Consider the following 26,627-nt stretch of genomic DNA (forward strand, 5'->3'; position numbering starts at 1 on the left):
TACCTGGATTAAACTGACAACATATCATACAGGTACGGACTTTCTGCTTGGCTGCAGCTCGTAAATGCTTGTTGAACCAAATGTTCTGGATACTGTCTAACATAGCTTTTTCTCCTAAATGTGCTGGACTATGTGCGGTATTAATAATGACTTGAACCATTGAGTCGGGGAGAAACCAGGTGGCTCTACCCTTCGTTAACCATCCTTGATCTGTCTGGGCCCCTCCTTGTTCGGACCATTTCTTGATTTCTTCGGGAGTAGCATGTAACTGTATGTCTATGACATCTTGAGTAGGGTCCTTAACTGTCATGCATGTAATCGGATCTGGAGTATGTGTCATGTTAACTGGAATGTCTGGAGTCTGTGCTGTAAGCTTGGCTGTGCGATCTGCTAGATCGTTACCTTGAGAAATCCGCGGCTTGAGTAGCGGCTTGCTGTCGGACCCCCTCAAGGGAGGGGCAGGTTTTCTGCTCCTGCCGGAACTGTTCGCGAGTGGGACCCCCTTCTTGGCGCCATTGCGCGAGTTCGGGGAGGTGTTGGAGCTCGGGGAGGTTTTCTTGGTCGGGCTCTTGGGAGCCGTGTTCCAGGCCAGGGTCCTCGGGGATGACGGGTGGCGGCGGTGCGGGCCACTCCGGCTCTTCAGTCGAAGCTTCCCCCGCTGGGGTGGAGGCTCAGGCGGACATGGAGCGGGTGGTCGCGCAGACCCACTCGGGAAGGCCTAGCATCCCTAGGTGCTCTCTTCTTTCGACGCCTGCCCAGGGGGAACTTTCCAGGTCGTTCCCAAGGAGGCAGTCCACGGGGGCGTCGTCGCGGACAGTCACTTTTAGCATGCCCGACACTCCCCCCCACTTGAAGGGGATGCGGGCCATCTGGCACAAAGTCTCTGAGTTATCTGCGGACCGGACTGGGCACAGGACGTTAGGAAGGATCTGTTCGGCGGTCACCAATTGGCAGCGGACTGCTGTTACGCTGGCTCCAGTGTCACGGAGGGCTTCGGTTCGGCGACCATTGATGGTGACCCACTGGCGGTACTTCTGGGTGTTGCCGGGGATCGGGCCTCGGGGGATTAGGTCGTGAGTCCCCAGGCAGGCTAAGGTCATGGCGGCGGGCTCCCACTCGGCCTGCTCGGGGCCGTTGTCCTCTTCCTCACTACCTTCTTCACCCAGGGCCGCGGCCATTATCTGGCGGGCTGGGGGCCCGGTGGTGCCGGGTCGCTGATTCATCGGGCAGAGGGGGTCATTCGTGTAATAACCCTGTCGCTGGCATCTGTGGCACGTAACATTCGGGCGGGGCCCTGGTCTGGCTGGGGGGCCCCCTCTCTGGCCCCAGGGTGGCGACGTGGAGGCAGGGGAAGACCCCTGGGGGGCATCTCGTCCCCGGCTCTGGCCTACTCTGCCGCCTCGGGGTCGGTGGTTTCCCGGAGATCCCCGGCCGGAGTCTTCCGTCGGACCCCGGCCGACTCGGGTGCTCGCCCATCTATCCGCCTCGACAGCGAGTTTTCGTGGCTCAGTCAGTTTGCTGTCGAGGAGGTGTTGCCGGAGTTCGATGAAGCAGTTATTGAATAGATGTTCCCACAGAATGAGGTCGACCAACTGCTGGTAGGTGGTGACCTGACAGCCCCGAGTCCACCCCTCGAAGGCTCTGCTGTAATAGTTCACGTACTCCACCCACGTGGTACCGGGGATTTTTTTGCAGTCTCGGAATCGCTGCCGGTACATCTCGGGGGTGAGTCCGTAGCGAGTGAGGAGGGCGGTCTTCATGTGCTCGTACGAGGTCATCTCGGCGTCGGGGAGCTCTAGCAGGGCGTCTCTTCCTTCGTTGATAAACTTCCCCCACAGGCCGGCGCCCCAGTCCTTGAGGGGTACTCGATGGGCGGTCATGGCGACCTCGTAGGCTTTGAACGACTGTTGGATGTCGTCGTTCTTATAGTACTCTTTGACGACATCCTTAGGTATGTGCACCTTTGTGTCCCCCGGGGGAGGTGAGGTCTTCCCCCTGGAGCGATCAGTCTCGTTTGCCTTGGCTTTAAATTCCATTTCTTTGAGGACGCGCTCGTGCTCGAGCAGGAGTTTCTTCTCCTCGAGGTCTCTTTGTCTTCGCCTTTCTTCTAGGCCTCCTTCTAGCCGTAGCTGCTCGAGGGCTAACTTCCTTTCTGCCAGTTGGATCTCTCCTTCTTGCCTGAGTCGAACGAGCTCCAATTCGTGGAGCCGGTTCTTCTCTCGTTCTCTGGCATCTTCGTGGGGTGAGTTCGTGGGAGAGGCCCGTGTCTGGGTTCGCGGGTCTCCCTCCCGCTGGGTTCGTCGCAGCCTCCGTGCCTCCGTTCGGGCCCGGGTTATCTTCCCTCGGGGGTGGCGCCTTGCCGGCGTCCACCCAGGCCTGCAGGGCCGATTTAAAGTCTTCTTTAGTACTTAAGCCAGTGGTAGCGATGCCTAAGTCCTTGCAGAATTGCTTTAGCTCCTTGTGACTGTAGTCTTCCATTTTCTCTTTCTGGAATTCTGTGCTCATGGTTTGTGGAAAAGTAAATTTTGCCATGTTCTGTGTCACTACGTGTCATCCATCATATGTTATGTGTGCATGATTAAATATGCATATGTATTCCCCATGTTCGATTCAAGACGCAATTATAGTTGTGTCCACCTCTAGTATGCCAGTTTCCAGTTCTCGTGAATACTACGAATATCAGGTCTATGTAAAGCTACGTTGCCACGTTTCTCAGTGTGCACGTTATTCCATTATAAAGTCCCCGTCTCTAGGCCTCAAAAGGGCCTGGACACCAGATTCAGCTCCTGTCTCCTGAAACCTCGCTAAGGAGCGATACAGCCCCCACCTGTATCCTCGACCCTTCACTTACTTCCTGCCTCACAGTGCCCGGTTCAGGCTGGCTCTGCCTCTGAGTCTGCCAAAAGTATGTTATAGTTCCAGTTATCAGTTCAGTCCTCCTTCTCTGCATTCCTCAGCTACTGAATCGCATCAATAGTTTCCGTCATTGTCTAGCCTTTTCGGCTCCACGTTAGAGAAATACTGCATTTAATGGTCATTCAATATTCTTCATCACGCACTACATGAAGAATAATGCATGGTCCAGTCTTAGTGTCTGTTAGCCTTTCCCCTCCTGACTTCTAGTTTATATCAACATGTTCTCTAAACATCAGATACTAGATACTGTTTAGGTACATGTCGCCCTGACTCTCCAGACTTCAGTCTCTGCTCCTAGCACAGAGTTCATAGCCCCCAGCTTCTCCTAGTAATACGTCATTGCTAGTTTGCGCGCACTATCAGGTTAGAGGTCCCGGCTCCTCAGGTAGCCCCCTCCAATGTTCCCGCCCCATTCATGACATATTCTGTTACGTTTGCATCACATGTCTATGTATACGCCCCGTTACACCTCTTTTCACCCTTATCTTTCGCGACTGCTACACGTCACGCCTTTTGCTCCACCCACTGCTACGCCTACTGCAATGTAATGCTATGTGTTTGCGTTATGTATATATGCTCATGTATTGTTATTAAAAGTCATTCCTTTTCCCTTCCCTGCCTTCCCTTGTCCCGATCCTGACACCAGCAGCGCTGCTGGGCCCTGTCATCCTATTCCTATGCAGGTTGTCCTGTTCCTGTCCTTATCCTGTAATAAACCTGCAAACTCCTACTACCTCGAATCTTGACTCTTATTTATTGAGCTATCTGTTATTCATTTATATATTCAAAAATAGGGTATTATTTATTTATTTACCACATAATGGCGCCCGAACAGGGACTTGCCCTTTCCCCACGCGTCGGTGAAGCCACGCCGACCCCCTGACCCTCTGCAGTCGTGACGGAACTCTTCTGCGCACCGGCAGATATTTCTGCTTCAAGTATCCCTCAGGCCCACGGAGGAGACGGAGGAGGCGGTCCAGCATCCGAACGAGACGGTGGAGGAACGCGGCGAGTCCCGACCAGAGCCCGAGCCAAGAGTCCAAGGTCCGAGGTATCCGGAGGTCCACCCGTAACTAAAGTCCGAAGTTCGTCGTCCGTCGTCGAAGAAGTCCAGTCCAGTCCGAGGCCTTCCGTTCTTGCTGCCCGGTGAGTACCGTTACTGGGGTAGTATCTAGACAGGGTCAATTTAATTGACTCTGGTCCGTGGGTTGGTGGTACACAGTCCCACAAACGAAGTGTCCACTTCGGTGGATGCGGGTCCTGACGTGTCTCTTTATGAGACCGGTAAGTTTCGTACTGTTTCAGCAGTGCATCTAGTTTCTGTTCCAGTCAGTTCTGTTCTCGAGAAAATTCATGTATTCTGTGTTCCGTATTCCAGGTAGTATTCTGTTCGAACTGTTATTCATAATGTTCTTCATGTATTTTGATGTCGTGGAATGAGTGAGAAGTGATTTTCGTGTTTATTGTGTATTGTATTGTGTCCAGATTATAGTTCAGTCATGCCACTCTTTTCGAAGTTACGTCAGTTAAAAACCAGAAAGGGTCTGCTGGAAGCAGCAGTTCCTGTTCCGCCTAGGGACAGTCCAGGTCATTTTATGTATCAGAAGCATGGCATAAGTGCCATATTATATCTAGATTTATGGGTAGATTATACCAAACAGTTAGAAGAAAAGTATAGATGGCCCGTATCGGGTACATGGGATGCCGAGTGCATCATGCGAGTAGAAGAGGCATTATGGAAAAAGAAAGCCAGACAGTCACAGAAAGATGCCATCGAGTTATGGCGTAAAGAAGCTCATAAAAGAACTGAAAAGGAAATCAGAAAGTCAGAATTAAGTAGAGAATCCTTAGAACGAGCACAAGAAAAAGAACTAATCGAGATAGGTGAACAAGTCAAAGCCGAACAGTCAGACAGACAGAGGCATGCCCTTATTAGGGGTATGTATCCTCTCTTTGCCGAGGGCTTGCCAAAAGCGACCCCAGAGGCATCCAGTAATTTCCCGCCACCATTAGTTCCGACCTAGCTACGTCACAAACAGACCGCAGCTGATATTTTTATTTCGTCCTATTTGGACGACACAGTCCCAGAATATGCAAATCCTGTTCGCGCTCCGCCAGTCCCTGTAAATCAGGCACTTCCCGCTCCTCCAGACACCGGAGTACCTGTTACGGTACCCCCGGTCCAGCCCGCAATACAAGTCCAGCCTACATTTCCATTTCCCACTCTGCCAGGACGAAGAGCCTCAGTAGACGACCCTAGTTTAGGGGCCGCAGGAGGAGGTCCTCCTCAAACCCCGCCGCCACACAGGCGTTTAACGACAGCCGAATTACATGCACAAGCGTCACAGCGTACGCCCAGACATCAGACTGTAGCAGAAATAAGAAAATCCCTTGCCGAATGCGGCTATGATCCAGTCCCAGGCGAGGATAATATGGTTCTATATTCATTCCGCGTAAGAAAGGTGACCGAGTATCTAGTCACCTTACCGAATATGAAAGAAGATCTAGACAGAATATATCGTTTCATCCGTACAGGGGATGATCCAGAAAGTATTAGCGAGGCCATGTCTCAAAGGAAAGCCGAGATCCAGCTCATGATATTAAAGTTTCTGATCAATTGTCTAATAAGAGAACAAGATTACCCGTCTAAAGATCAAGCCGAAATGAGAACCCTGACAAGGTGGAGTGATAATATAGCCGAGGGTAAGCACAAGACCGTCGGTGCTATGGAGAGTATGTACAAGAAAATCCGTAAAGAAATAATAAAGTTACACGATCAACGTAAAGCAGCACAAGTAAGCGAGAAAGAAAGTAACTCTGATACCGAAGAGGTAGACGACGAGAATTCCGACAGAATAGCGTATGTAGGAAAATCTAGATTTCCAGATCGCCATTTACGCCTAGAACACAAGTCTATTTTTCATTCTCCAGCACCAGAACAAGGTTCACTAGAACAAGTGTTTCAAGCTACCGACCACATTCTGAAATCACGAATCGGTTACAGTGAGTTAAGTACCATGCATGAACAAGAACTAGCCCGATCAGCAGTCCGATGGATTACTGATTCTACCACTTTTCCAGACGAAATAGTGGCACAAATGTTTCTGAAACTGCCCCCAGCCGAGCAACGACTGGTGGGTATGTATATGATCCAGCACCTCATTACATTGTATGAAGGTCAACACTCTGATCCAGGCCCGTTACATGATATCCTGAACGAGTTACTCCAGTATAGATGGAAAGGTTTAGGTACCGATTTAATTAGTGTCATTCTAGAACAGCGTCACAAATATAGAACGTTTTTGAATCCGCATTTTGTTCATGTCTCACCCCCAGAAAGTAAACCATTTTACATAGACAGACAGAATCCGTTACGAGAAGTCCACCCAGTTAGAGGAACGGGTGGCGAACTAGAACGAGTGTTTGTTTACACTCCGATTACAAAGATGGAACTCCTCGAGATGAAGAAATTAATTCCCTGTCATGACAAAGATCCAGCAGGGTTCCATAGAGAATTAAAAGACATGCTCCGTATGGGAGAATACACGTATCCAGATATAATTAAAATGTTAAAGGTTCTGTTGCCCGCAGGGGTGTATGAAAAGCTCAAGGAAAAAGACTGGGAGGTGGGAGAGAAAAAGATCGATTGGGCAGTTCTAGAAGCTGAAGATAAGATAAGAGTACCAGGTACCGGTCTCGGAGATAAATGTAAAGAATTACCAGAATTATTGATTCAAGTTTTACCTAGATTATTGACAACTAGAAAAGAAGACTGGGATGCAATCTCAGCCTGTAAACAGAAACAAGACGAAGATATTAGTGATTTTTATTCTAGATTTGAAAAATGTTTTAGCATCAACAGTGGCCTCAAGACAAGTAGTGAGTCATATCCTCACCTTTTTGTTACTAAATTAGTCGAGAATTCAAGTCCGCCAATTAAAAATCGAGTTCTGAAAGTCGAAAGTACCTGGCAAGCTAATACCCCGTCCCAGATGTTGCAGATGCTCCAATACCACCAGAATAGAATCAGGGAAGAGCAAGAACACGAGAGAAAACGTATGAAAGACACGAAGATGAAAGTACTAGTTGCACAATCTGTTCCTCAAGACAGTCAGAAGAGGGGTCCGAATCAAGCCAGTCATCCTGCAACTCCCGTTAAAGGGAACTGCAATTATTGTAAACAGCCAGGTCATTTTATAAACGAGTGTGCAGTTCTGAAACACAACATAGCTACCGGTAAGACTAAAGAAAGACCACGTCCGCCTAGACAAGAACAAGTTTCACAGATTCCTCAGCCACAGAATGCACCACAGACAGTTACAGCACCGCAGCCCATCGCTGCAACACAGCATGTCACACAGCAGATGTACCAGTATGCACAGTCTGAGTATCCAGAGTACCAGCAGTATTCATGAAACAGCCTAGAGAGGGAGGTAGGCTTGCCTCTCATCGAGATACCTGTAGATCAAGAAGGTCCCTATGTTCACAGTCAAGTATTAGGGAAAGACAGAAAGTTTTTGATTGATACAGGGGCAAGTAGGACCACAATTAGTCACGCCGAAGTTCCAGGGGCTCCGCTCTCAGGCTCAAGAAATGTTTCCCTTGGATTTTCAGGAAAACCTATCGTAAATGAGATTTCAAAGCCAGTTACTCTAGAAGTAGGTCCATTGTCCCGTACTACTGATCTGTTACTTACTAAGTCATGTCCAGAAAACCTGTTAGGCATTAGGACACTGAAAGAGTTAGGTGCAGTTATATGCTGTTCCCCAGAGGGAATACGATTGTTCCTACGTGACTTCAAGGGTCACTATGTATTACGAGATTTTGATTCAAGACTATCTAATGTTCCACAGCATCTATGGGCGCAAGGTCCAACTGATGTTGGTTATATGCAAATCACACCCTATCGTGTGACTCTCAAGCCAGGTGTAGTGTTACCACGAATCAGACAGTACAGATTGCCACCTGAGGCTGTAGCAGCCTTATCCAAAATTATTGACGAGTTCGTGGCTCAAGGAGTGGTTGTAGAAACTGACTCCAACGTATGCAATTCTCCGATCATTCCAGTCATGAAACGTACTGATCCAAATGCACCCCCAGTATATCGATTAGTGATTGACCTACGAGAACTTAATAAGTGTATTATTCCTCAGTACCCAGTTGTCCCAGACATCTCTTCCCTATTAACAGCCATTGATTCCGAAGCCACGTTCTTTACTGTAATCGACCTCAAGAACGCGTTTTTCAGTGTCCCTATTCATCCAGACAGCCAGTTCCTTTTCGGATTTTGTTTAAATGGAAGGAGCTATATGTTCACACGAGCTCCTCAAGGTTTCACAGAAAGTCCTAGTATTTACAGTCAAGCACTTAAGAGACAACTAGACAACATTCACATGCCAACTGACACTGCCCTGCTCCAGTATGTCGATGATCTACTGATCACAGCCCGTTCTGAACGTGCTTGCGAGCGAGCATCCCTTACAGTCTTGTATTTCCTAGCCGAGATGGGGCACAAGGTGTCCCCTTCTAAGCTTCAATTCTGTGTCCAGCAAGTGGTATACTTAGGACACTTACTGTCCAAGAGGGGTAGGCAGTTGACACCAGACCGTATCCAGTTAATAGCGAGTCTTCCTCAGCCCAAGACCCAGAAGGAGGTACGTGCTTTTATTGGCCTTACTTCTTATTACAGACAATGGATTCCTCAGTATGCATTTCTAGCCAAACCACTGATACAGTTAACGACACAGGAGGCAGCCGTATCGACTGTCCTCCCTTGGACATCTGAACATACACTTAGTTTCAATGAGAAAAAGAAACCTCTATTGAAATCTGTATACTGTTCTAGAGTAGTTTCAGTATAATCGACAATTGGGGACTCCCTTCTATGTCTAATGTGTACTAGATGTGTGTTTCTGTGATAATCAGATGGGGCTAGGAAAACTGGTGGCAGTAGGAAGGCAATGTAACAGGTTCCCTCCCAATCGAGGGGCAGACGAACATATGCAGTTTGACCACAAATAAAATAAGAATGACGTGAAGCTTTGAAGATAGATTTCCCACTGTCACTATACTTGACAATAGTAGTACAATCACTATGTCCTACATGTACGGAACCATTATTTCGGACACATAATTCGCCTCTGACTGGCAGTACTGAAATAGCAGGTAAGTCTGGAGTGGAATCAGACTGAACATTCAGGACCATGAAATTCGAAGAATAGTTACCTAAATTATACACTTCGTTTTCTAGATCTAACCCGGTTCTGTGGGGGAGACCTTGCTTGTCTGGGAAACATGTACTGTTAGGAAAAGACATATCTGTTGAGGATGACGTTAACGTGGACCATGCTCCACACGAACCATTATGTGAAAATGGATAAGGAAAAAGTGGCAGAACTCCCTTCGGTGTCTGGAAAGGGGGGAGTCGACCACACACCCAACAATTAGTGGCATTGCTGGTCTGGTGTGAGTAATGTAACATGCGGATGAATGAGTTATTTCGCATAGCGAGGCGGTAAGAGAGTTCATGAGGAGGCAAATCACTAAACGTGTGCTCTACTGTAGCATTAGCAGACATATTTACATGAAGAACTGGGAAATACAAGAAAAATGCATAACTGGTGCAGGAAATCATAATGCTAAGAAACAATATGAAACATAGAAAAACGATACATCGAATTGAGTTTTGACTAACTCTCTCACTATGGGGGTCTAATTTATACATGTCAGAAACAGTCTAACCGTTTCACCTAGGGGAGGACTTAGACAATCAAACTGGCTGACTTATTTTACTAGACCGGAGTTTTAGCTTGTACTCCTGTTGCGGAGTTTTCTCTAACAGGGGGGGGTTTGTAGCAATGTCTTTTGCGGGACAGTCCTTGAGAACAATATTTTGGCAATCCTTCAAATCCTGGGAAATGTTCTTTAAGACGGGTTTCAGTCCATTAAATTGTTTTACATGAGAAAGGTGCACCCAGCCTTTGCGACCTTCCAACTTCACGGCTGTACGGGTGGTGAGGAGGACCTGTCGGGGCTCTTTCCAACGAGGCTCCAGCGGACTTGATCTGTCAAAATTCCTGACCATCACCATGGATCCTGGAACGATTTCGTGCGGTGCCACCTCGGTATTGTCTGGAAATGCGGCGGCAACCTGTGAACGACATGAGTTGAGGGCAGACATCAAGGAAGCTAGGTAATCTGTCAACATATTACTTGAAACATCGGTAATACTTCGGGGTCTAGGAGTACCCCACATGTTAGGGGGGCGGCCGAAAACGACCTCATACGGGGACAGACCTGATCTGGAATGTGCGACCATTCGCATATAAAATAAAGCGACTGGCAGAGCTACCAGCCAGTCCACACCTTTCTCTTTACACACTTTTGCGATTCGGATTTTCAGAGTCTGGTTATGTCTCTCTACGAGACCGGCTGCTTCAGGATGGCGTACACAATGGAACTTCCACTGGTACCCCAACAACAGGGAAACATGTTTCATGAGTTCAGATGAGAATGGCTGGCCGTTGTCAGAATATACGACTCTAGGGAGTCCATAACGAGGGAAGAACTCACGAACCAGCTGCTTGGCAGTGGTCGCGGCTGTGTAATCTGGGACTGGATATGCTTCTGTCCACCTGGACAAAGCGCATACAACTACAAGGACATACTTGAAACCTCGACATTGCTCCATCTGAATATAATCCATCTGGAGGACTTCAAAAGGGTGGTCAGGGGGCTGGAATCCACCTTGTTCCACCGGGACAATTTTACCTGGATTAAACTGACAACATATCATACAGGTACGGACTTTCTGCTTGGCTGCAGCTCGTAAATGCTTGTTGAACCAAATGTTCTGGATACTGTCTAACATAGCTTTTTCTCCTAAATGTGCTGGACTATGTGCGGTATTAATAATGACTTGAACCATTGAGTCGGGGAGAAACCAGGTGGCTCTACCCTTCGTTAACCATCCTTGATCTGTCTGGGCCCCTCCTTGTTCGGACCATTTCTTGATTTCTTCGGGAGTAGCATGTAACTGTATGTCTATGACATCTTGAGTAGGGTCCTTAACTGTCATGCATGTAATCGGATCTGGAGTATGTGTCATGTTAACTGGAATGTCTGGAGTCTGTGCTGTAAGCTTGGCTGTGCGATCTGCTAGATCGTTACCTTGAGAAATAATGTCAGTAACTTTCGTATGTGCTTTGCATTTCATGATAGCGATAGATGTCGGTAAGTGTATGGCATCTAACAGAGCTTGAATAAGGAGACCATGCTGAATCTTGGTTCCATGAGAAGTCATGAAACCTCTCTCCTGCCAGAGCACTCCGAAGTCGTGTACAACTCCAAATGCGTAGCGTGAATCTGTGTAAACATTAACTTTCAAGTTCTTGGCGTGTATGCAGGCCTGTGTCAGAGCAACTAGCTCTGCTGCTTGAGCGGACAGGGTGTCAATGCGGTGTGTCTCAATAACTTCAGTGTCAGTAGTCACTGCATACGCGGCGACTAGTTCTCCTGTACTGGTTCTCATACATGAACCATCCACATAAAGTGTCAGGTCGGGATCTGGTAACGGAATATCTGTCAGATCTTGTCTTGGCTTTGTCGTAATGTTAACTACTTCCACACAGTCATGTGTGGCAGAATTCGAAGTAACTGATGGTAACAGTGTAGCAGGATTCAGGATGTTGCAGCGTCTGATTTCTATGTGTGGCTGGAACAGTGTCAATTCATAACCTGTTAAACGTGCAATTGTCAAGTGCTGAGTTTGTGTTCGGTTTAAAAGAACTTCCACGGAATGTGGAACTTGTACTGTCAAGGTATGTCCTAAGACTATGGAATCACTTTGTCTGATAGCTAGGGCTGCGGCTGCAACTGACTTGAGGCACGCAGGCAGAGCCTGGGCTACAGGATCTAATGTGCTCGAAAAATAAGCACAGGGCTTGTATTGTCCTGCTTGATCTTGTGTGAGAACAGATAATGCTGTACCTTCGCGTTCAGTAACGAAAAGTGTAAAAGGCTTACTGTAGTTCGGTGTAGCTAGAACTGGAGCTTGGCATAAAGCTTTCTTTAACTCATTGAAACTAAGTGTATGTTCAGATGTCCAAGGGAGGACAGTCGATACGGCTGCCTCCTGTGTCGTTAACTGTATCAGTGGTTTGGCTAGAAATGCATACTGAGGAATCCATTGTCTGCAATAAGAAGTAAGGCCAATAAAAGCACGTACCTCCTTCTGGGTCTTGGGCTGAGGAAGACTCGCTATTAACTGGATACGGTCTGGTGTCAACTGCCTACCCCTCTTGGACAGTAAGTGTCCTAAGTATACCACTTGCTGGACACAGAATTGAAGCTTAGAAGGGGACACCTTGTGCCCCATCTCGGCTAGGAAATACAAGACTGTAAGGGATGCTCGCTCGCAAGCACGTTCAGAACGGGCTGTGATCAGTAGATCATCGACATACTGGAGCAGGGCAGTGTCAGTTGGCATGTAAATGTTGTCTAGTTGTCTCTTAAGTGCTTGACTGTAAATACTAGGACTTTCTGTGAAACCTTGAGGAGCTCGTGTGAACATATAGCTCCTTCCATTTAAACAAAATCCGAAAAGGAACTGGCTGTCTGGATGAATAGGGACACTGAAAAACGCGTTCTTGAGGTCGATTACAGTAAAGAACGTGGCTTCGGAATCAATGGCTGTTAATAGGGAAGAGATGTCTGGGACAACTGGGTACTGAGGAATAATACACTTATTAAGTTCTCGTAGGTCAATCACTAATCGATATACTGGGGGTGCATTTGGATCAGTACGTTTCATGACTGGAATGATCGGAGAATTGCATACGTTGGAGTCAGTTTCTACAACCACTCCTTGAGCCACGAACTCGTCAATAATTTTGGATAAGGCTGCTACAGCCTCAGGTGGCAATCTGTACTGTCTGATTCGTGGTAACACTACACCTGGCTTGAGAGTCACACGATAGGGTGTGATTTGCATATAACCAACATCAGTTGGACCTTGCGCCCATAGATGCTGTGGAACATTAGATAGTCTTGAATCAAAATCTCGTAATACATAGTGACCCTTGAAGTCACGTAGGAACAATCGTATTCCCTCTGGGGAACAGCATATAACTGCACCTAACTCTTTCAGTGTCCTAATGCCTAACAGGTTTTCTGGACATGACTTAGTAAGTAACAGATCAGTAGTACGGGACAATGGACCTACTTCTAGAGTAACTGGCTTTGAAATCTCATTTACGATAGGTTTTCCTGAAAATCCAAGGGAAACATTTCTTGAGCCTGAGAGCGGAGCCCCTGGAACTTCGGCGTGACTAATTGTGGTCCTACTTGCCCCTGTATCAATCAAAAACTTTCTGTCTTTCCCTAATACTTGACTGTGAACATAGGGACCTTCTTGATCTACAGGTATCTCGATGAGAGGCAAGCCTACCTCCCTCTCTAGGCTGTTTCATGAATACTGCTGGTACTCTGGATACTCAGACTGTGCATACTGGTACATCTGCTGTGTGACATGCTGTGTTGCAGCGATGGGCTGCGGTGCTGTAACTGTCTGTGGTGCATTCTGTGGCTGAGGAATCTGTGAAACTTGTTCTTGTCTAGGCGGACGTGGTCTTTCTTTAGTCTTACCGGTAGCTATGTTGTGTTTCAGAACTGCACACTCGTTTATAAAATGACCTGGCTGTTTACAATAATTGCAGTTCCCTTTAACGGGAGTTGCAGGATGACTGGCTTGATTCGGACCCCTCTTCTGACTGTCTTGAGGAACAGATTGTGCAACTAGTACTTTCATCTTCGTGTCTTTCATACGTTTTCTCTCGTGTTCTTGCTCTTCCCTGATTCTATTCTGGTGGTATTGGAGCATCTGCAACATCTGGGACGGGGTATTAGCTTGCCAGGTACTTTTGACTTTCAGAACTCGATTTTTAATTGGCGGACTTGAATTCTCGACTAATTTAGTAACAAAAAGGTGAGGATATGACTCACTACTTGTCTTGAGGCCACTGTTGATGCTAAAACATTTTTCAAATCTAGAATAAAAATCACTAATATCTTCGTCTTGTTTCTGTTTACAGGCTGAGATTGCATCCCAGTCTTCTTTTCTAGTTGTCAATAATCTAGGTAAAACTTGAATCAATAATTCTGGTAATTCTTTACATTTATCTCCGAGACCGGTACCTGGTACTCTTATCTTATCTTCAGCTTCTAGAACTGCCCAATCGATCTTTTTCTCTCCCACCTCCCAGTCTTTTTCCTTGAGCTTTTCATACACCCCTGCGGGCAACAGAACCTTTAACATTTTAATTATATCTGGATACGTGTATTCTCCCATACGGAGCATGTCTTTTAATTCTCTATGGAACCCTGCTGGATCTTTGTCATGACAGGGAATTAATTTCTTCATCTCGAGGAGTTCCATCTTTGTAATCGGAGTGTAAACAAACACTCGTTCTAGTTCGCCACCCGTTCCTCTAACTGGGTGGACTTCTCGTAACGGATTCTGTCTGTCTATGTAAAATGGTTTACTTTCTGGGGGTGAGACATGAACAAAATGCGGATTCAAAAACGTTCTATATTTGTGACGCTGTTCTAGAATGACACTAATTAAATCGGTACCTAAACCTTTCCATCTATACTGGAGTAACTCGTTCAGGATATCATGTAACGGGCCTGGATCAGAGTGTTGACCTTCATACAATGTAATGAGGTGCTGGATCATATACATACCCACCAGTCGTTGCTCGGCTGGGGGCAGTTTCAGAAACATTTGTGCCACTATTTCGTCTGGAAAAGTGGTAGAATCAGTAATCCATCGGACTGCTGATCGGGCTAGTTCTTGTTCATGCATGGTACTTAACTCACTGTAACCGATTCGTGATTTCAGAATGTGGTCGGTAGCTTGAAACACTTGTTCTAGTGAACCTTGTTCTGGTGCTGGATTATGAAAAATAGACTTGTGTTCTAGGCGTAAATGGCGATCTGGAAATCTAGATTTTCCTACATACGCTATTCTGTCGGAATTCTCGTCGTCTACCTCTTCGGTATCAGAGTTACTTTCTTTCTCGCTTACTTGTGCTGCCTTACCTTGATCGTGTAACTTTATTATTTCTTTACGGATTTTCTTGTACATACTCTCCATAGCACCGACGGTCTTGTGCTTACCCTCGGCTATATTATCACTCCACCTTGTCAGGGTTCTCATTTCGGCTTGATCTTTAGACGGGTAATCTTGTTCTCTTATTAGACAATTGATCAGAAACTTTAATATCATGAGCTGGATCTCGGCTTTCCTTTGAGACATGGCCTCGCTAATACTTTCTGGATCATCCCCTGTACGGATGAAACGATATATTCTGTCTAGATCTTCTTTCATATTCGGTAAGGTGACTAGATACTCGGTCACCTTTCTTACGCGGAATGAATATAGAACCATATTATCCTCGCCTGGGACTGGATCATAGCCGCATTCGGCAAGGGATTTTCTTATTTCTGCTACAGTCTGATGTCTGGGCGTACGCTGTGACGCTTGTGCATGTAATTCGGCTGTCGTTAAACGCCTGTGTGGCGGCGGGGTTTGAGGAGGACCTCCTCCTGCGGCCCCTAAACTAGGGTCGTCTACTGAGGCTCTTCGTCCTGGCAGAGTGGGAAATGGAAATGTAGGCTGGACTTGTATTGCGGGCTGGACCGGGGGTACCGTAACAGGTACTCCGGTGTCTGGAGGAGCGGGAAGTGCCTGATTTACAGGGACTGGCGGAGCGCGAACAGGATTTGCATATTCTGGGACTGTGTCGTCCAAATAGGACGAAATAAAAATATCAGCTGCGGTCTGTTTGTGACGTAGCTTGGTCGGAACTAATGGTGGCGGGAAATTACTGGATGCCTCTGGGGTCGCTTTTGGCAAGCCCTCGGCAAAGAGAGGATACATACCCCTAATAAGGGCATGCCTCTGTCTGTCTGACTGTTCGGCTTTGACTTGTTCACCTATCTCGATTAGTTCTTTTTCTTGTGCTCGTTCTAAGGATTCTCTACTTAATTCTGACTTTCTGATTTCCTTTTCAGTTCTTTTATGAGCTTCTTTACGCCATAACTCGATGGCATCTTTCTGTGACTGTCTGGCTTTCTTTTTCCATAATGCCTCTTCTACTCGCATGATGCACTCGGCATCCCATGTACCCGATACGGGCCATCTATACTTTTCTTCTAACTGTTTGGTATAATCTACCCATAAATCTAGATATAATATGGCACTTATGCCATGCTTCTGATACATAAAATGACCTGGACTGTCCCTAGGCGGAACAGGAACTGCTGCTTCCAGCAGACCCTTTCTGGTTTTTAACTGACGTAACTTCGAAAAGAGTGGCATGACTGAACTATAATCTGGACACAATACAATACACAATAAACACGAAAATCACTTCTCACTCATTCCACGACATCAAAATACATGAAGAACATTATGAATAACAGTTCGAACAGAATACTACCTGGAATACGGAACACAGAATACATGAATTTTCTCGAGAACAGAACTGACTGGAACAGAAACTAGATGCACTGCTGAAACAGTACGAAACTTACCGGTCTCATAAAGAGACACGTCAGGACCCGCATCCACCGAAGTGGACACTTCGTTTGTGGGACTGTGTACCACCAACCCACAGACCAGAGTCAATTAAATTGACCCTGTCTAGATACTACCCCAGTAACGGTACTCACCGGGCAGCAAGAACGGAAGGCCTCGGACTGGACTGGACTTCTTCGACGACGGACGACGAACTTCGGACTTTAGTTACGGGTGGACCTCCGGATACCTCGGACCTTGGACTCTTGGCTCGGGCTCTGGTCGGGACTCGCCGCGTTCCTCCACCGTCTCGTTCGGATGCTGGACCGCCTCCTCCGTCTCCTCCGTGGGCCTGAGGGATACTTGAAGCAGAAATATCTGCCGGTGCGCAGAAGAGTTCCGTCACGACTGCAGAGGGTCAGGGGGTCGGCGTGGCTTCACCGACGCGTGGGGAAAGGGCAAGTCCCTGTTCGGGCGCCATTATGTGGTAAATAAATAAATAATACCCTATTTTTGAATATATAAATGAATAACAGATAGCTCAATAAATAAGAGTCAAGATTCGAGGTAGTAGGAGTTTGCAGGTTTATTACAGGATAAGGACAGGAACAGGACAACCTGCATAGGAATAGGATGACAGGGCCCAGCAGCGCTGCTGGTGTCAGGATCGGGACAAGGGAAGGCAGGGAAGGGAAAAGGAATGACTTTTAATAACAATACATGAGCATATATACATAACGCAAACACATAGCATTACATTGCAGTAGGCGTAGCAGTGGGTGGAGCAAAAGGCGTGACGTGTAGCAGTCGCGAAAGATAAGGGTGAAAAGAGGTGTAACGGGGCGTATACATAGACATGTGATGCAAACGTAACAGAATATGTCATGAATGGGGCGGGAACATTGGAGGGGGCTACCTGAGGAGCCGGGACCTCTAACCTGATGGTGCGCGCAAACTAGCAATGACGTATTACTAGGAGAAGCTGGGGGCTATGAACTCTGTGCTAGGAGCAGAGACTGAAGTCTGGAGAGTCAGGGCGACATGTACCTAAACAGTATCTAGTATCTGATGTTTAGAGAACATGTTGATATAAACTAGAAGTCAGGAGGGGAAAGGCTAACAGACACTAAGACTGGACCATGCATTATTCTTCATGTAGTGCGTGATGAAGAATATTGAATGACCATTAAATGCAGTATTTCTCTAACGTGGAGCCGAAAAGGCTAGACAATGACGGAAACTATTGATGCGATTCAGTAGCTGAGGAATGCAGAGAAGGAGGACTGAACTGATAACTGGAACTATAACATACTTTTGGCAGACACAGAGGCAGAGCCAGCCTGAACCGGGCACTGTGAGGCAGGAAGTAAGTGAAGGGTCGAGGATACAGGTGGGGGCTGTATCGCTCCTTAGCGAGGTTTCAGGAGACAGGAGCTGAATCTGGTGTCCAGGCCCTTTTGAGGCCTAGAGACGGGGACTTTATAATGGAATAACGTGCACACTGAGAAACGTGGCAACGTAGCTTTACATAGACCTGATATTCGTAGTATTCACGAGAACTGGAAACTGGCATACTAGAGGTGGACACAACTATAATTGCGTCTTGAATCGAACATGGGGAATACATATGCATATTTAATCATGCACACATAACATATGATGGATGACACGTAGTGACACAGAACATGGCAAAATTTACTTTTCCACAAACCATGAGCACAGAATTCCAGAAAGAGAAAATGGAAGACTACAGTCACAAGGAGCTAAAGCAATTCTGCAAGGACTTAGGCATCGCTACCACTGGCTTAAGTACTAAAGAAGACTTTAAATCGGCCCTGCAGGCCTGGGTGGACGCCGGCAAGGCGCCACCCCCGAGGGAAGATAACCCGGGCCCGAACGGAGGCACGGAGGCTGCGACGAACCCAGCGGGAGGGAGACCCGCGAACCCAGACACGGGCCTCTCCCACGAAGATGCCAGAGAACGAGAGAAGAACCAGCTCCACGAATTGGAGCTCGTTCGACTCAGGCAAGAAGGAGAGATCCAACTGGCAGAAAGGAAGTTAGCCCTCGAGCAGCTACGGCTAGAAGGAGGCCTAGAAGAAAGGCGAAGACAAAGAGACCTCGAGGAGAAGAAACTCCTGCTCGAGCACGAGCGCGTCCTCAAAGAAATGGAATTTAAAGCCAAGGCAAACGAGACTGATCGCTCCAGGGGGAAGACCTCACCTCCCCCGGGGGACACAAAGGTGCACATACCTAAGGATGTCGTCAAAGAGTACTATAAGAACGACGACATCCAACAGTCGTTCAAAGCCTACGAGGTCGCCATGACCGCCCATCGAGTACCCCTCAAGGACTGGGGCGCCGGCCTGTGGGGGAAGTTTATCAACGAAGGAAGAGACGCCCTGCTAGAGCTCCCCGACGCCGAGATGACCTCGTACGAGCACATGAAGACCACCCTCCTCACTCGCTACGGACTCACCCCCGAGATGTACCGGCAGCGATTCCGAGACTGCAAAAAAATCCCCGGTACCACGTGGGTGGAGTACGTGAACTATTACAGCAGAGCCTTCGAGGGGTGGACTCGGGGCTGTCAGGTCACCACCTACCAGCAGTTGGTCGACCTCATTCTGTGGGAACATCTATCCAATAACTGCTTCATCGAACTCCGGCAACACCTCCTCGACAGCAAACTGACTGAGCCACGAAAACTCGCTGTCGAGGCGGATAGATGGGCGAGCACCCGAGTCGGCCGGGGTCCGACGGAAGACTCCGGCCGGGGATCTCCGGGAAACCACCGACCCCGAGGCGGCAGAGTAGGCCAGAGCCGGGGACGAGATGCCCCCCAGGGGTCTTCCCCTGCCTCCACGTCGCCACCCTGGGGCCAGAGAGGGGGCCCCCCAGCCAGACCAGGGCCCCGCCCGAATGTTACGTGCCACAGATGCCAGCGACAGGGTTATTACGCGAATGACCCCCTCTGCCCGATGAATCAGCGACCCGGCACCACCGGGCCCCCAGCCCGCCAGATAATGGCCGCGGCCCTGGGTGAAGAAGGTAGTGAGGAAGAGGACAACGGCCCAGAGCAGGCCGAGTGGGAGCCCGCCGCCATGACCTTAGCCTGCCTGGGGACTCACGACCTAATCCCCCGAGGCCCGATCCCCGGCAACACCCAGAAGTACCGCCAGTGGGTCACCATCAATGGTCGCCGAACCGAAGCCCTCCGTGACACTGTAGCCAGCGTAACAGCAGTCCGCTGCCAATTGGTGACCGCCGAACAGATCCTTCCTAACGTCCTGTGCCCAGTCCGGTCCGCAGATAACTCAGAGACTTTGTGCCAGATGGCCCGCATCCCCTTCAAGTGGGGGGGAGTGTCGGGCATGCTAAAAGTGACTGTCCGCGACGACGCCCCCGTGGACTGCCTCCTTGGGAACGACCTGGAAAGTTCCCCCTGGGCAGGCGTCGAAAGAAGAGAGCACCTAGGGATGCTAGGCCTTCCCGAGTGGGTCTGCGCGACCACCCGCTCCATGTCCGCCTGAGCCTCCACCCCAGCGGGGGAAGCTTCGACTGAAGAGCCGGAGTGGCCCGCACCGCCGCCACCCGTCATCCCCGAGGACCCTGGCCTGGAACACGGCTCCCAAGAGCCCGACCAAGAAAACCTCCCCGAGCTCCAACACCTCCCCGAACTCGCGCAATGGCGCCAAGAAGGGGGTCCCACTCGCGAACAGTTCCGGCAGGAGCAGAAAACCTGCCCCTCCCTTGAGGGGGTCCGACAGCAAGCCGCTACTCAAGCCGCGGGAGACCCTGCGGGGTCCCACTGGGTCTATTGGGACAACGACCTTCTCTACAGTGAACAGAAGATTGCCGAACTAGGGGCCAGCCGGGTGCTGGTCGTGCCCCTCCGATTCAGAGACTTCCTCCTAAACTTAGCACATGATGTGCCCCTCGCCGGGCACCTGGGGCAGGACAAAACTTACAGCCGCCTGGTGAGCCATTTCTACTGCCCGAAAATGCGGAACGATGTGCATAACCACTGCAGGACCTGCCCGACCTGTCAAGCCAGCGGAAAGAGCGGGGGGAAGGTGAAGGCCCCGCTCCAACCTTTTCCCGTGGTCACCACCCCCTTCGAGCGAGTGGGGATCGACATCGTAGGGCCCCTGGATCCTTGCACCTCGCAGGGGCACCGCTTCATCCTCGTCCTGGTGGATCATGCTACCCGCTATCCCGAGGCCATCCCCCTCCGAACCATCATGGCCCCCGTGGTGGGCCGAGCCCTCATGAGCATCTTCTCCCGAGTCGGCTTCCCTCGGGAAGTCGTGAGTGATCGGGGCTCCAAATTTATCTCGAAGCATATGCGGTCCCTCTGGCAGCAGTGTGGGGTCGCCTATACGTTCACCACTCCGTATCATCCCCAAGGAAATGGGCTAGTCGAACGATTCAACAGGACACTGAAGGGGATGATCAAGGGCCTAGAGGAGCCCCTCTGGCGCAAATGGGATGTCCTACTGCCTTGCCTCCTGTTCGCCTACCAAGAGGTACCCCAGAAGTCCCTGGGGTTCAGCCCTTTTGAACTCTTGTACGGGCACCCGGTCCGAGGCCCCCTCAGCCTGGTCAAGGAAGGCTGGGAGACGGCAGTCCGAGATGCCCCACCTGATGTCTACCGGTACCTCCTGACCCTACGCAATCAGACTCGGAAGTTTTGGGAACTTGCCGAGGCCAACCTGGAGGCTAGTCAGGAGGAGATGAAACGCTGGTATGACCAGAACGCCTCGTCCATCGAATTCGAGCCGGGCCAGCAGGTCTGGGTCATGTCCCCGGTCGAACCTTGTGCCCTCCAGGACAAGTGGACGGGGCCCTTCAAGGTGGTGGAGCGCAAGAGCCCAGTCACCTACTTAGTGGACATGGAATCCCCCAGGAACCCCCTCCGGGTTCTCCACGCTAACCGACTCAAGCCGCACTTTTCACGCACTGAACTGAGTCTGCTGCTGGTGACCGATGACGGAGCGGAAGATGACTCCGACCCACTACCAGACCTCCTCAGCACCTCCGAGAAAGACGGCTCCTTCGAAGGGGTCCGGCTCTCCTCTACCCTGACCCCAGAGCAGCAACAAGACTGCCGGAAGCTGCTGGGGCAGTTTGCGGATCTGTTTTCCCTCACTCCGGGGGTCACCCGGTGGTGTGTCCACGATGTGGACACCGGAGACAGCCCGTCCGTGAAACACCGAGCTTTCCGAGTACCCGACCGGGTTCGGGCCTGCATCCAAACAGAAGTGGCCAAGATGTTAGCTCTGGGGGTAGTCGAACCCTCCAACAGTCCCTGGGCCAGTCCCGTTGTCCTGGTCCCTAAAGCCGCCGCCCCCGGGACAGCTCCGGAGCTCCGGTTTTGTGTTGACTACCGGGGGCTGAATGCAGTCACCAGAACCGACGCCCATCCTATCCCCAGGGCAGATGAACTAATCGATCGCTTAGGAGCTGCCAAATTCCTCAGCACCTTCGATCTCACGGCGGGGTATTGGCAGATCGGCCTCACCCCGGGGGCACAAGAACGATCAGCCTTCTCGACCCCCGATGGCCACTATCACTTCAAGGTGATGCCCTTTGGCATGAAGAACGCACCAGCAACCTTCCAGAGACTCGTGAACCAGGTGCTGGCCGGACTAGAGGAGTACAGCGCTGCCTATCTCGATGACATTGCTGTGTACAGCCTTCACTGGGGTGAGCACCTGACCCACCTCTGGACGGTCCTGACGGCCCTTCGGCGGGCCGGACTCACCATCAAAGCCAGTAAGTGCCAGATAGGCCAAGGGACTGTGACCTATCTGGGACACCAAGTGGGGAGCGGCCACGTGGCTCCCCTCCAACCAAAGATCGAAGCCATCCGGGACTGGGAGCCCCCAGTCACCCAGACCGCCATCCGAGCCTTCCTGGGGCTCACTGGATATTATCGGCGGTTTATAAAAGACTACGGGAGCATTGTGGTGCCCCTGACCGAACTGACCTCCAAGAAGCTACCAAAGAGGGTGCACTGGACCCCTGCGTGCCAAACGGCCTTTGAGACTCTAAAGACTGCCATGTGCACCGCCCCTGTGCTCCAGGCCCCCGACTACAGCAGAGAGTTTGTGGTCCAGACCGACGCCTCGGAGCACGGCATCGGGGCGGTCCTGTCCCAAGTCAACCCCGAAGGAATCGACCAACCTGTGGCCTTCATCAGCCGACGCCTGCTGGCGAGAGAGCAACGCTGGAGCACCATCGAGAGGGAAGCCTTCGCCGTGGTGTGGGCCCTCAAGAAGCTCCGGCCCTACCTCTTCGGCACCCACTTCCGAGTCCAGACCGACCACCAGCCCCTGCGTTGGTTGATGCAGATGCGGGGAGAAAACCCGAAGCTGCTGGGCTGGTCCATCTCACTGCAGGGAATGGATTTCACCGTGGAGCATCGGCCCGGCAACGACCACGCCAATGCTGACGGCCTGCCCAGATTCTTCCGCCTTGGCGAGGAGAATCCCCAAGAAGATGGGTGACTCTCCCCTGCCTTCAGCTGGGGGGGACGCGTGTTGGACCCGGCCTCATGGCGTGGTCCTACCCCTCCCGCATGGCGGGCCCAGGACGATATCCGCCCTCCACCAGACCTCGGGCCCCAGCGAAGCCCCGACATCGAGGCACCAAGATCCACCCAGGTGGTCGAGTAGCCACTCGACAGATCCCGGAGGAAGGGGAGTTTCGATGGGCCTCCAGCCGTCCCCGGATGCCTGGTATCGATCGCCCTCCGGCCTCCCTGGGCACTGGCTCCACCCCCCTGCTGGGTGTCTGGACACCATCATCCCGGCCCCTCTGACCCCCAGGCGTGAGGGTCCGGACTTCAAAGACCTCCAGACCTATATCTGGGGCAACCCTGGATTAAGACTTCAGTTGTATCCTGGACTGGAAGCCCTGCTGACGCTGTCACGGCCGACACCAGACAAACTCATCCGTAACCCGACGACCTTCTGAGAGCCTGCTGGCGCTGCCGCGGCCTACCTTGCTGAACCTTCCGAGAGCCTGCTGGCGCTGCCGCGGCCTATCTTGCTGAACCATCTGAGAGCCTGCTGGCGCTGCCGCGGCCTACCTTGCTGAACCTTCCGAAAGCCTGCTGGCGCTGCCGCGGCCTATCTTGCTGACCCATCTGAGAGCCTGCTGGCGCTGCCGCGGCCTACCTTGCTGAACCTTCCGAGAGCCTGCTGGCGCTGCCGCGGCCTATCCTGTCGAACCATCTGAGAGCCTGCTGGCGCTGCCGCGGCTCGAGCATCTCAGAACCCCCCAGCTCGAGGATTGAGAGCTGTGCGTAGGGTATCCCTTCCTCCGCCCAGAGTAAGACTGTCCCGCTACTAAGAGACTTTCCAGATCCCTCGATCTGCCTGTACATACTGCCAAGAACCAGCAACCGTTTATTCCCTATAAAAGCTTGAGAACGTAACTTCTTGTGTGGTGTCCCTCTGTAGTGTTGTGATTACTCTGCTGTACGATCCTAGGAGAGGACCCTCATTCAGGAGGCCTCTCAGCAACCGCTCGGCTACTCCTCGACGGAGAGGTGGACCTAGGGGTGGTCAGTCAGACATCTTCTGCCTCGCCCGGGGACGCCTTTCTAACAGTGTGGGGTTGTGTTTGTATGTGTGGGGTTGTGTGTGTGGCTATGGGGTTATGTGTGTGTGTAAGGTTGTGGGATTGTGTGTGTGTGGGCTTGTGTGTGTGAGGGGGCTGTGTGTGTGTGGGGTTGTGTGTGTGTAGGTGGGGTTGTGTGTGTGGGGGGCTTGTGTGTGGAGGTTGTGTGTGTATGGTGTTGTGTGTGTGGTTGTGTTGTGGTTGTGTTGGAGGGTTGTGTGTGGGGGGTTGTGTGGGGGGTTGTGTGTGGGGTTGTGTGTGGGGTTGTGTGGTGTGTGGGGTTGTGTGTGTGGGGGATGTGTGGTTGTGTGTGTGGTTGGCTGTGTTTGTGTGGTTGTGGGGTTGTGTGGTTGTGCATGCCGTTGTGTGTTTGTGTGTGGCTGTGTAAGGTTGTGTGTGGGGGGTTGTGTGTGGGGGGTTGTGTGTGTGTAGGGATGTGTGTGGGTGTATGTGTGTGGGGGGTTGATTGAGTGTGTATGTGTGTGGGATGTGTATTGTGGTGTGTGGGGGGTTGTGTGTGTGTGGTTGTGTGTGTGGTTGTGTATGAGGTTGTGTATGAGGTTGTGTGGGGCTGTGTGTGTGTGGTTGTGTGTGTGGGGGTTGTGTGTGTGGGGTTGTGGGCGTGAGTGTGTGGGGTTGTGTGAGTGTGTGGGGTTGTGGGGTGGGATGGTGTGTGTGTGTGGGGTTGTGTGTGTGGGGGAGTTGTGTGTGTGAGTGTCGGTTGTGTGTGTGGGGGGTTGTGTGTGTGGGGAGTTGTGTGTGTGTGGGGGGAGTTGTGTGTGTGTGTGAGGTTGTGCGTGTGGGGTTTTGTGTGTGTGGGGTGATTGTGTGTGTGGGGTTGTGTGTGGGGTTATGTGTGGGGTTGTGTGGTGTGTGGTGTGTGGGGTTGTGTGGGGGGGGTTGTGTGTTTGTGTGTGATTGTGGAGTTGTGTGGTTGTGTGTATGGTTGTGTAAGGTTGTGTGTGTCGGCTTGAGTGTGGGGGGTTGTGTGTGTGGGAAGTTTTGTGTGGGGGGTTGTGTGTGTGTAGGGGTGTGTGTGGGGGTTGTGTGTGTGTGTGTCAGGTTGAGTGAGTGTGTATGTGTGTGAGGGTTGTGTGTTGGGGTGTGTGGGGGGATGCATGTGTGGGGGGTTGTGTGTGTGTGGTTGTGTGTGGGGTCATATGTGGGGTTTCGGGTGTGTGTGGGGGGGTTGTGTGTGTGGGGTTGTGTGTGTGCGTGCGTGGGGTTGTGTGAGTGTGTTTCTTGTGTGTGTGGGGTTGTGTGTGTGGGGGGTTGTGTGTGAGTGTGGATTGTGTGTGTGGGGTAGTGTGGGGTTGTGTGTGTGGGGGGGTTGTGTGTGTGGGGGGTTGTGTGTGTGGGGGGTTGTGTGTGTGGGGGGTTGTGTGTGGGGGTGTTGGGTGTGTGTGTGGGGTTGTGTTTGTGTGTGGGGTTGTGTGTGTGGGGCTCTGTGTGTGGGGGGTTGTGTGGGGTTGTGTGTGCATGGGCGTGTTTGTGGGTTTGTGTGTGGGGGGTTGTGGTTGTGTGTGTGGTTGTGTGTGTGTGGGGTTGTGTGTGTGGGTTTGTGTGTGTGGGGGGTTGTGTGTGTGGGGTTGTATGTATGTGTGTGCTTGTGTGTGTGTGTGGTTATGGGGTTGTGTGTGTGTGGTGTGGGAGGTTGTGGGGTTGGGTGTGTGTTTGTGTGGGGTTGTGTGTGGGGGTGTGGGGCTGTAGTTGGGGTTGTGTGTGGGGTTGTGTGTATGGGGGTTTGTGTGTGGGGGATTGTGTGGTTGGGGGGCTTGTGTGAGGGGGGTTGTGTGTGGGGGGCTTATGTGTGTATGGGGTTGTGTGTGTGTGTTTGTGTGTGGGGGGTTTGTGTGTGGGGGTTGTGTGTGGGGGGTTGTGTGTGGGGTTGTGTGTGTGTGTGAGTTGTGTGGTGTGTGGTGTGTGGGGTTGTGTGTGTGGGGGTTGTGTGTTTGTGTGTGGTTGTGGGGTTGTGTGGTTGTGTGTATTGTTGTGTAAGGTTGTGTGTGGGGTTGTGTGTGTGTGGGGTTGTGTGTGTGGGGGGTTGTGTGTGGGCGCGGTTGTGTGTGGGGGCGGTTGTGTGTGGGGGGTTGTGTGTGGGGGGTTGTGTGTGTGTGTCGGGTTGAGTGAGTGTGTATGTGTGTGGGGGTTGTGTGTTGGGGTGTGTTGGGGGTTGCATGTGTAGGGGGTTGTGTGTGTGGTTGTGTGTGGGGTTGTGTGTGGAGGGGGTTGGGGTGTGTGGGGGTTGTGTGTGTGGGGTGGTGTGTGTGGGGTTGTGTGGATTTGTGTGTGTGAGTGTGGGTTGTGTGTGAGTCTGTGTTGTGTGTGTGGGGGGTTGTGTGTGTGGGGGGTTCTGTGTGTGTGGGGTTGTGTGTGTGTGGGGTTGTGTGTGTGGGGGAGGTTGGGAGGTTGTGTGTGTAAGGTTGTGTGGGGGGTTGTGTGTGTGGGGGGTTGTGTGTCTGTGGGGCTGTGTGTGTGGGGGGTTTTGTGTGGGGTTGTGTGT

The sequence above is a fragment of the Lissotriton helveticus genome, chromosome 4_1, assembly GCF_964261635.1.
Source record: "Lissotriton helveticus chromosome 4_1, aLisHel1.1, whole genome shotgun sequence".
Classification (NCBI taxonomy): Eukaryota; Metazoa; Chordata; class Amphibia; order Caudata; family Salamandridae; genus Lissotriton; species Lissotriton helveticus.